The sequence below is a fragment of the Sapajus apella genome, unplaced genomic scaffold (genome assembly GCF_009761245.1).
Source record: "Sapajus apella isolate SASKATOON/1434 unplaced genomic scaffold, GSC_monkey_1.0 scaffold67, whole genome shotgun sequence".
Taxonomy (NCBI): domain Eukaryota; kingdom Metazoa; phylum Chordata; class Mammalia; order Primates; family Cebidae; genus Sapajus; species Sapajus apella.
Genome location: NW_022437007.1, coordinates 10,560,543 through 10,572,147, shown reverse-complemented (window position 1 = coordinate 10,572,147; position 11,605 = coordinate 10,560,543).

Genomic DNA, 11,605 nt, shown 5'->3' with positions numbered 1-11,605 from the left:
TTAATCCTCCTGGATACGTTAATTTATAGGCCCAGACTCATAACAACATGGTAATGATTGAGGTAAATTGCCTCAAATTTGTTGCTTTTAAAACGCTGTCCTGAATTTATAAAATTATGTCATCCACTTGAAAGTTTACAATATTTTAGATAAATATAGAGCTCAAGTGACCCTATTATTTAGTTCAAGAATTCATGAATTATGTCTATTATAGGAAAATGTTGTATTTATATGGGAACACGTTTTATTTTCTGGAGAAAGGATTGTTAAGTTTCACTGGATTCCTGAAGGTCTCCAAGATACACACATCCCCTGGCTGACACCCCCAGCTGCCTTATTTGAACAGCAGGTGTCACTACTGTGCTTCATAAGGGCCCTCAGGGCTCTCCTTAAAGCAAACACAGCAAGTAATTTATTAATATAAATATTAGTATTATGTCTGTGTAAAACCAAGAATACAAATTTTAAGTAAAGTGTTCCTCCTTTAGTCAAGATATTTTAAACTCACCAATACAGAAAGTCTTTTTATTCTCCTTCAAATATCGTCCTTTGCTCTTGAGCAGTGATAAGCCATGAGTGTAAATTTGAGTGCCAATTTCAACAACTGTTAGTGATATTTTCATAGGAAGTGTTTTACGAATCTTATAATCATAAAATAATGAATATTATTATTTATTTTTCCTGTTTTTCTCAACTTAGAGTGTTAAATCTACAAGCTTTCAAGAACACTATATGCAATGTTCTTTAGAACTGTGTGGCTTAGTGTACCCATCCCTTAAAATTTCATATTTGAAATTGTTCATTAATTCAAAAAAAGTAATGGTGGGAGTTAGCATTGTTTATTTGAAGTTGGGAGGTCAAAACCTGTGAAAAATGATACTGGAACATTTCTTCCAAAAGTTTGATATTTAATTGTTTAGCACAATCCTATGAATTTGCCTAAATACTAGGGTAGTGTTAACAGATACTTTCTCATAGCATAGTTGAAACAGAAGCTTCCGGACTACAGGGAACAGCGAAGGAGCTATTCATCCTGTTAATTCCTGGAAAGATTTTGGGAATAATAAAATTGTACTATCAGTTATAAACTGTCAGTTATAAATATCTTAACAAGGTATGTGTATGTGCATATGAGAGAGAGGGTTTTGCTTATCATCATTTCACCATTGTCTACTACATGAACCTCCATTTCAAGTGTATTAGTTTGCTAGGGCTGATATAACAAAGTATCACAAACTGTATGGCTTAGACAACAAAGGTTTATTGTCTCACAGTTCTGGAAGCAAGAAGTTTGAAATAATGGTGTTGGCAACGTTGGTTCCTCCTGAGGGCTCTGAGACAGAATGTATGCTATGCCTCTCCCCTAATTCCTGGTAGTTCTCTGGCAGTCTTTGCCACTTCTTGGCTTCTGCTGCATCACTCTCATGTCTGCCTTCATCTTTACATTTCGTTCTCGCTTGCCTATGCCAAATTTCCCCTTCTTAAAGAACCTCAGTCATATGGAATTAAAGGCCCACCCTACTCCAGTATGGCCTTATCTTAACTAATTCCATCTGAAAAGACCTTATTTCCAAATAAGGTCACATTCTTTAAGTACTGGGGGTGAGGAATTCAAAATGTGAATTTGGCGGAGACAATTCAACCCACAACATCGTGCCACAAAACAAGTGACAATATTGAACATAATCATGACTTTTGTTGTTTACCTTTACAAATAAGAATTTGTACTTACAAACATTTACAAATGTTTTTATTTTACAGAAATATTTTTGGTGTTTATACTGCCACAGAAGAAATAGCAATGTCATGGTTCCAGCTTTCTTAGCCGAATGTTTGGTTGTAATACTTGTTCAATTATCTGTATTTCCCAGTAGACTTATGGGTGAATATGGCATGATGTTCACTATCACACACTTAGGATCTAATTGACTTGCAACTGGTAAGTTTTCAATATTTACTGAATGAATGAATATGTAAGCACTTAAATATGGGTGTAGGTGTCATTGAGACCTTAATTTTGTTTTTTTGTTTTTTTGAGATGGAGTCTGGCTCTGTTGGCCAGGCTGAAGTGCAGTGATGCCATCTTGGCTCACTGCAACCTTTGCCTCCTGGATTCAAATGATTCTCCTGCCTCAGTCTCCTGAGTAGCTGGGATTACAGGTGTGCGCCACCACGCCCAGCTAACTACTTGTATTTTTAGTAGAGAAAGGTTTTTACCATGTTGGCTAGGCTGATCTCGAACTCCTGATCTTAGGTGATCTGCCTGCCTCAGCCTCTCAAAGTGCTGGGATTACTGGTGTGAACCACTGTGCCCAGCCAAGACTTTAATTTTGATCTGGATTTGCAGCTACTGGATTGTAGGAAGGATAGTGTGTGTGTGTGTGTGTGTGTGTGTGTGTGTGTGTGTGAGAGAGAGAGTGTGTGCTGTGCTCACATCACACACACACACACACACACACACACACTCTTTCCAATGCTATTTCAGCAACCATTAATTTAATCAGTCTTTCTCTGTAACACAGAGAATTGCTTATAAGACGACAGTTCAGTTCTGTTTTTCTGATCATTGTAAATTTTATGACAATGAAATATTTTCCATTACATGTATTGATCGACTAACAACCTGTGCAACTTACGACCATTCGACTTTATGACCACAATCACTAGCCACGACTGCTCCGCGTCTGGCAGCGCAAACGTTGCCCAGCTGGGCTTACGACAGTGCGGACCAGCTTCCGGCAGCACTGCCATCTCGGCATGCACCATTTCAACTGTTATCCCAGACTCGGTACAGCAATTTGTGTTTTGTGTCTTGGATATTTTTCATCAAACCCCTCCCAATAAATATACATTTCGAAGCAATGGACCCAAACATCGAACGATTTGCAAGGATTGAACGGATGGCGCACAATGTGTTTCGTCCGTATCGTGAAATTTATGAAGAAAAAAAGAAACATATAGTTCAGACGAAGCTCACCATGTTTATGAAAAAACCAACTCCGGTAACCCCAACTGCTGCCTCAGATGACGACATCAGCGATCCGCAGCCAAGCACCAGCGGCCAATAAAATGTTTCGTACATGTTTGTATATTTTGATATGTTTAGCAATTGGGAAAATGTTTCCTATGGTATTTTTTACACCTGTATTTTGTATTTTTGTATGCACCTGTATTTTGTAATTTTGTACGTTTTGCAAATATTAAACCAGTTGTACTGGTAATGCAGTGTTTTACTTAAACCTGACGAATGTAAAAATAAGAAACAAAATGGTGTAGAGAGGATAAAAATGGCATAAAATGAACAAAGAAAATTATGATATATAACAATAATGAAAAAATTATGATAAAATATGACTTAAAGATTTTTATAACATCATTGCACAGTACTGTACATACTGTATATCCTATTCAACTTATGACCAAATCGTGTTACGGCCGGTCTGTCGGAACCAATCATGGTCATAAGTCGAGCACTAGCTGTACATCTAAGTAAGTTAATGCTAAATTTTATGTAGTTTTCATAAAACTTAGCTACTTAGTTACAAAATACAATTTATCTGTAGAAACATTTTCAGAAGTCAGTTTAGATAGCAGAAATACGTCTTGACATGAATAATCAAGAAGAGTAAGGCATTTGATTGAATACTATTATTAATTCATATTTATAGATCCCATTATATTTATATATTATAATGCTATTTAGACACTTGTAGACTTTCTTTTAGAAATATGCTACCAAAAGCCAGTGCCATGTTCAGAGAGAAACATTAAAAATATTTTTGGCTAGGTGCGGTGGCTCACACCTGTAATCTCAGCACTTTGAGAGGCCGAGGTGGGTGGATCACCTGAGGCTGGGAGTTCAAGACCAGCCTGGCCAACATGGAGAAATCCTATCTCTACTAAAAATACAAAATTAGCCAGGCATGGTGGCACACGCTTGTAATCCCAGCCACTTGGGAGGCTGAGGCAGGAGAATTGCTTGAACCCGGGAGGTGGAGGTTGTGGTGAGCCAAGATCTCGCCATTGCATTCCAGTCTGGGCAACAAGAGCAAAACTCTGTCTCAAAAAAAAAAAAAAAAAAAACCTTACTAGTTAGTCACAAAACAAGGATGCCCACCATCACCACTATTATCCACATTTATTTTTTATGAAAGTACTAGTCATTCTATTGGACTTAAAAAAAAAAAAAAGAATTAAATTGTGTAAAATAGGCAATAGGAATGCAAAGTTATCTTTATTTGCAAATAGTATGACTTTATACCTAAAAAATCAATTGAAAAAAACTATTAGAAACAATAGGAAAATTCACTAAACAGTACAAAAATGTTATTAAAAATCAATAGTTTTCCTTTAGCCGGGCGCGGTGGCTCACGCCTGTAATCCCAGCACTGTGGGAGGCCAAGGCGGGTGGATCACGAGGTCAAGAAATCGAGACCATCCTGGTCAACATGGTGAAACCCCGTCTCTACTAAAAATACAAAAATTTAGCTGGGCATGGTGGCGCGTGCCTGTAATCCTAGCTACTCAGGAGGCTGGAGCAGGAGAATTGCCTGAACCCGGGAGGCGGAGGTTGAGGTGAGCCGAGATCGCGCCATTGCACTCCAGCCTGGGTAACATGAGCGAAACTCCGTCTCAAAAAAAAAAAAAAAAAATAGTTTTCCTTTATATAGTTAAAAGTATAGCAGTCAAAGGGATTTTTATTTAAAATTGCAATAAACTTTAAAATGTGCAAGACCTAGATGAAAAAAATTAAGAGACATTAAAATATGAATCAGGGGCCTCCCTCCTCCTTAGTCCTATGGCCCCACTACTGCTGTTTCTGGACGGACTGCAAAAGCTCTCAGGGATGCTGGTCTGGCAGTCGGGTCTCTGAGCTGACAGGATCTCCTGAAATGCTGTGAAAACTTTGCATCCTGAATTCCATGCTGGAATCCTGGCTCATAATATTCCAAAAGGTAGTGCTGACATGGCCAGACCTGACTGTTGCCTGTAATCTCTATCCCTCTCTGAAGACAGGGCTTCTCCAAGTGTAACTGTTGAGAGGCTATTGGGCAAATTGATACTGGTCAAGTAACTTTACTGAGATATGCCACCAAAAACCACAATCCAGTGACAGGGTTGTGTCAGAGGACACTGCCTCATAAGGTAGTGTCCACAGAGAGGCAGAGCTCCGAGAGTAAGGACACCTTCTCGGAGATTAGACGCTGGTTAGCCTTGAAGGCGTTCACATTCACATATATGGCACAGTATGATGAAGCAATTTCAGATTACTTCAGGAAAAGCACAGTAAAGAAATATCTCAGATGCCTTGCAGTATGAAATGATCCCTCATCAGACTCCTGTGCAGCTATAGACACTGAAGTTGAAGCTTCCCATCAGAATTCTAAGACACCCCTGGATTTAAAAACTTGTGCGATGCTTTGAATGCCTGGCAGCTGGGGAAGGAGCTCAAAGAGACATTAGGCATTCCAGCTGCTGCCTTGTTCTAACATGTCAGCCCAGAAGATCCTGCTGTTGGAATTCCACTCAGTGAAAATGAGGCCAAAGTCTGCATGTACCATAAACAAAGTCAAAAGACAAATGAAAAATTTGGAAATATATGCAATGTGTGTGTTGGCCTCAGGGCTAATTTTCTTAATATGAAAAGAGCTCTCAAGAATCAACAGAAAAAATGAACAACCCAATAGACAAGGCACATGGACAGGCAGTTCACAGAAAGACCATTGACATTGTGGCTGATATATAAACTAAAAAGATTCTCAGTGTGCTCATGATGAAAGAAATTTTAATCACAATAACAAGGTAACATATTTCACCTAACAGGTTGGCAAAAAAAAATTAAAATTTGATTAGAACCAGTGTTGGCAAGGATGAGGGACAACCCAAGTATTGATGAGAGCATAAATGGAGGCAATCATTTTCATAGGCAGCTTAGCAATAAACCAACAATTTTTTTTTGAGACAGGGTCTTACTCTGTTGCCCAGGCTGGAGTGCAGTGGACAACCTCCTGGGGTCAGGCAGATCCTCCTACCTCAGCCTCTCAAATAGCTGGAACTATAGGTGTGCACCATGCTGCCTGGCTAATTTCTGGATTTTTTTTTTTTTTTTTTTTTTTTTTGTAGAGATGGGGATCTCACTATGTTGCCCAAGCTGGTCTCGAACTCCTGGGCTTAAATACTCTTCCTGCTTTGGCCTCCCAAAGTGCTGAAATTACAGGTGTGAGCCACCACTCCTGGCCCCAAAATTGTTTGCCTACCTTTTGTTACAATAGATTCACTTTCTAAAAATGGCCTTGGTATGTATATATGTGTGTTTGTGTGTGTGTGTGAGTGTGTATCTGTATATCTGCATGAATGTGTGTATGTATTTATATAATCTTCATAGAAGGATGCAAAGATCTACATACACAGGTGTTCATTTTGCTAAGGTAGGAAATCAATACAAGAGAACAAATATCTTTGTGCATAACAGGAAGAAACTATTCATCACAGTAGGTAAGGGAATAGAGTCAGAACGCCGTGATTCCACTCCTTCTCTGCAAGTTTTCGGCAATATCACATTGGGCAACTTTCTTCTTTATGTGCTTCAATTCTCCCATTCATAAAATGGGAATAATAGTACTACTCTATCTCATAGAGTTATTGTAAGAATTAAGTGTAATATACAAGTAACAGTGACTGGCACAGAATTACTTGATCCGTAAGTGTTAGGTATATGACAACAATCATCTCATTTGTTATAAAAGGGGAGAAAGTTGCATAAATGTAACCTAGAAGTCAGAGGTCAACTCTCCTACACAGGGAGCTTCTATTTTCATCCTAATGTAAACCTAAAGTGGGTCTCAATTTTCCCCACAAAGAAACTTAGTATACAAAATATTAGTTAGCAAATATATTAGTCTGTTCTCACACTGCTAATAAATACTTACCTGAGACTGGGTAATTTATAAAGGGAAGAAATTTAATTGACTCACAGTTCCACAGACCTGGGAAGGCCTCAAGAAACTTACAATCATGGCAAAAGGAGAAGCAAACACGTTCTTCTTAACATGGTGGCAGGAAGAAGTGCAGAACGAAACAGCGAAATCCCTTTATGAAACCATTCAATCTCATGGGAACTCACTATCAAAGGCCATGAAGATAACTGCATCCATGGTTCAATTACCTCCCAACCAGGTCCCTCCCATGACACATGAGAATTATGGGAACTAGAATTCAAGGTGAGATTTGGTTGGGGACACAGCAAACCATGTCAGCAAAGTAGATTGAAATATTCAGCAAATTACAAAGGATTGAAGGGAGATCCTCGGTAGAATAGCATACTTTCAACCTGCCTCTTTTTCTTAGTTTGTCCTTAACTCCTTATTATGTGAAGAGGTTGGAGATTTCTCTGTCCAGGTCTCCCTCTTCCCTAACATTGTACCCACTTTTCTAGAAGCCAGCCTTTCTGGCTTTCTTTGATTTATATCTAGGTTCAATATTTTTTTCTCAAATACATGTTTGTGTTTCCTTTTTAAATATATACACATATACATGTATTTTTCCCCATTTTTATCTATAGCACTCATGCTTTCCCATCAAACTGTAACTTTTTATAAAAGTTTCATTAAACCTTTGTCCAATCCTGTGCACATTTTACAGAAAAAATTGTTAATCTAATTCAAGAAATACTTATTAGTTATTAAATTGTGAAAGATTTTTGAAATTTTTGAAATGCATGTTACTGACATGCACCAAAATAAAAGTTCCCATTTTCTCTAGAGTTTCGCCAGCCTGGGCAACATGGTGAAATCCTATCTCTACAAAAAAATACAAATATGTATGGAGAGAGAGACAGAGACAGAGAGAGAGAGAGACAGGGAGAGAGGGAGAGTCTTGCTCTTTCACCCAGGCTGTTGTATAGTGGTGCAATCTCAAGCCCACAGCAGCCTTAACCTCCCAGGCTCAAGCAATCCTCCCACCTCTCGACCTCCTGAGTAGCCTGAGTGGCTGAGACTACAGATGTGTGCCACTATGTCCAGATAATTTTTGTATTTTTTGTAGAGATAGGGTTTCACCATGTTGCCCAGGCTGGTCTCAAACTTCTGGGCCCAAGCAATCCACCAGCCTTGGCCTCCTGAAGTTCCAGAATTACAGTTGTGAGTCACTGCACCTAGCCCATATGCTTCATATATGAAAACATTTAGTGATCGATTACATTATTTGAATATAAAGCTTCTCTTTCTAACATGAAATTTATGCTTAAAAATAAGACAGCCAGTTCGATTCCTAAAAATTTGATCTCAATTTTCTCAACAAATACCAAAAATCATCTCAGTCAAAGTTAACGAAAGATAAAATGAGTACTATAGAAAGGACCTCAGGTGTCTCACAGATTTGTCTGTGAAGAATCAAATTATTACATTTGGAAATTTTGGTTACCTCTGTTGCTGCAGTTGGTAGGCGTTATCCCTAAAATGCTGCCATAAATATAACATCAGGCCAACTGACCCAATTCTCTGCTGCTCTCCTGCTCCTCCTCTTCCTCCTCTTCCTCCTCCTCCTCCTCCCCCTCTCCTCCTCCTACTCCTCCTCCTCCAGCAAATATCAAATTGGGAGAGACAATCTGGTAGGTTTAGCTTGAGTAAGGGGTCTGTCTGCCCCTAGCTTGGTCACCTGTGGTTAGAGGGTCAGGGAGTTGTTGGACTGACAGGACCACTGGAGCTTCACCCCTCCATTTTAGGGGTCATTCCAGGAGAAGGGAGCAGCGCTCCCAGAGGTGTTTATTTCACCATTCATGGTTGTAGGTCCTAATGTGACAAAAGAAGAAGAGCATCTCTATCTTTTCCCAGTTCTTGTGATCTCCACCCGGTTGGAGGAGAAAATGTCCTATCATCTCTTAGCCTCTATGTCAGCTCCCGCAAGAAAAGGAAACTGACATCTAAGCCAGTAGAGGGAGACATTCCGCAAGAGATGGCATCATCTCCTATTCCTTCCCCACCATATGCTTTCCCAGTGAAGATGACTAACAAATTGCAGGTGTCACCACCGCACTGGTCTCAGACTTGCCCCAAGAGCTCTGGTGAGCCTGGCCTCCAACTCTTCAGTGTTAATTTTCCTTTGGACAGTGGTTCTCAAACTGTTGTTCAAGGTAACACACATACACACAAAGTACATTACAGAGACTGACAACTAATTACACTACCTCAAAACCCATGCCTATTTAGACGAAGAACCAGTATTCCTTTTAGTGATTCACTCATTTATACATTCATACATTTGCTCAACCGATATTCATTATCTCCTATGTGTCATGTGCATGATATAAACCATACAGTCATTCAAACCATGTTTCAAGTCTAAAAGCCCTCTTCCTTTTAAGTTCCTTTCCCCCTGAAGGAAGTAGGTCCTTAAGTTACTGGTCCCAAAGCCTCACCTCCCCCCATCTCAAGCTCAGCACAAATTATTGTAACTAGTTTTAATTTTCTGTCTTTCCTTCTAGACTTACAGCTTTGCCAAAGTATCCCTTGCCCCTAGCATGCTACCTGACAGAAAGTAGATGCTCTGTAAATACTTGTCAAACCCAAATTGCCTTGTGCTATAGAGACTGGGCCCAAAATGAGTTGTAAACGTATCAACAAGTGTATTGATAATCAGTACCAGCAAGGGTTTGCCCTTCGAGCCAGAGAGCTGCTGGGCAGGACAGACTATCTGTTTTCCCTGTCACTGATTTACTGCCCTTGACTTATGTAACGACATCAGCTAATATGAAGAACACTGCACTATTGACCTCAAAATCACAGACAAATAGTCCTCCCTTTCCCCTCCACCAATGGCATCAACATTCTAAAAAATTAAACATCTTAGAAAGTGGTGTCTCTGCAAATATATTTCTTCCCTGAAAACATGGTCATCTACTTTGTAATATTAGGCAATTTAAAGTGTTAGTATAAGTATACATAACTCTACAGAAAAAAAGGTGTATCTAACAAGAACTAGAATTAAAGAAACTCATTGTCACTGCATTGCACATGCCTTACACAGACATGAATACCTATACCGACATATGAGTAAAAATATAGTGAAAATAAGGGCTAAGAGTGAGTGTGTCAGCCTGATATATTATAGTCCCAAGATGATGGACTGGCAAAAAAACTCTGAAGGAAGAAACAAACAAAAAGAAGGTACCAGTAAATTTTTATCATGTTTATATCCTGTTGGGCAATATGGTGTAATGGGCACAAGAGTATGGACTGTAGAGTCAGACAGACATGGGTCAAGTCCTCATATCAGCCCCTACCACCTATACACTCCAGGGTTACTTATTTAAACTCTCTGAACCTGTCTCATCATCTGTAGAACTTAGTGGTTTCAAGAATTAAATACAATAAATGATTACCATAGTTTGGCATCTGAGACATGTACCAGTGACGGCTAGTTCATTCATTCACCCTATAATTATGTCTTGAAAGCCTACTACTGTGTCTATCTTGCTCACAAATGCATTCCCAGTCCCTACCACACTACCTGTCTCTGAGGAGACTCTATTTGTAAGTTGAATATTCTTGTAAGATACAAGAACTATTTGTAAGATGAATGTTAAATCTGTGCTGTTACAGTGTATGCATGCTAGTTTTCTTCCATCCTCCTTCTAACCGTGGAAAGAATGCCAGTCACAGTAGAACAAAGTAGGAAAGTAAAGGAACCTTCACTTTTAGTGTTGAACAAGAGCCTATTGTACACTAGAAAAAAACTTTACAAATTTACAGACTTCTGAAAGTTAAATGATTATTCTATTGTTAGTTGATCAAGCATCAGTCATTGAAAATGTACTAATATGTTACCTCAAAAGAAAAAAATTTGTTATAGTTTTCTTAACAGATAATTCTTTTTAATTCAGCAAGAATCTGTACATCACTAAAATAAAATCCTGTCCAGATTACTAAAATAAACTTTGTTATCAGTTATATTTTCATGAGAAATATTACTGAATATATTTTGATCAATATTCACATACATATTTGCTTTTTCTGTCAGATCATTTATCCTTCTAAGAAACATTAAAACTAAGGAAAAAAAATCTTATAATATTTACTCGGTGCTACTAAATGGAACACAAATTTGGAAAGACTCAAGTGAATATTTTTCTTAATTTGAACTGAATACTTTATAAAGCTAAGTTAAAAGAATTTGGGAGGACAACCTATGCTACCAAGATAAGAATTTGTTTCTATGAATCTGAGTTAAAAGAATTTGGGAATGCAGTCTCTGCTACCTACAGAAGAAAGAAATGTAGTATGTCTCACAGCACTCTTCTTCTTTTTATTTTGAAACATAATAATCTACTATTTTTTATTGACCAGTAAAATCTTCTAATACATTTTTATTAAATTATACTTTAAGTTCTGAGATACATGTGCAGAACGTGCAGATTTCTTACATAGGTATACATGTGCCATGGTGGTTTGCTGCCCCTATCAGCCCATCACCTACATTGGGTATTTTTCCTGTTTCTCCCCTTGCCCCTGATCCTCTGACAGGTCCAGAGTGTGATGTTCCCCTCCCTGTGCCCATATGTTCTCATGATTCAACTCCCACTTGTGAGTGGTGTTTTTGGTTTTCTGTT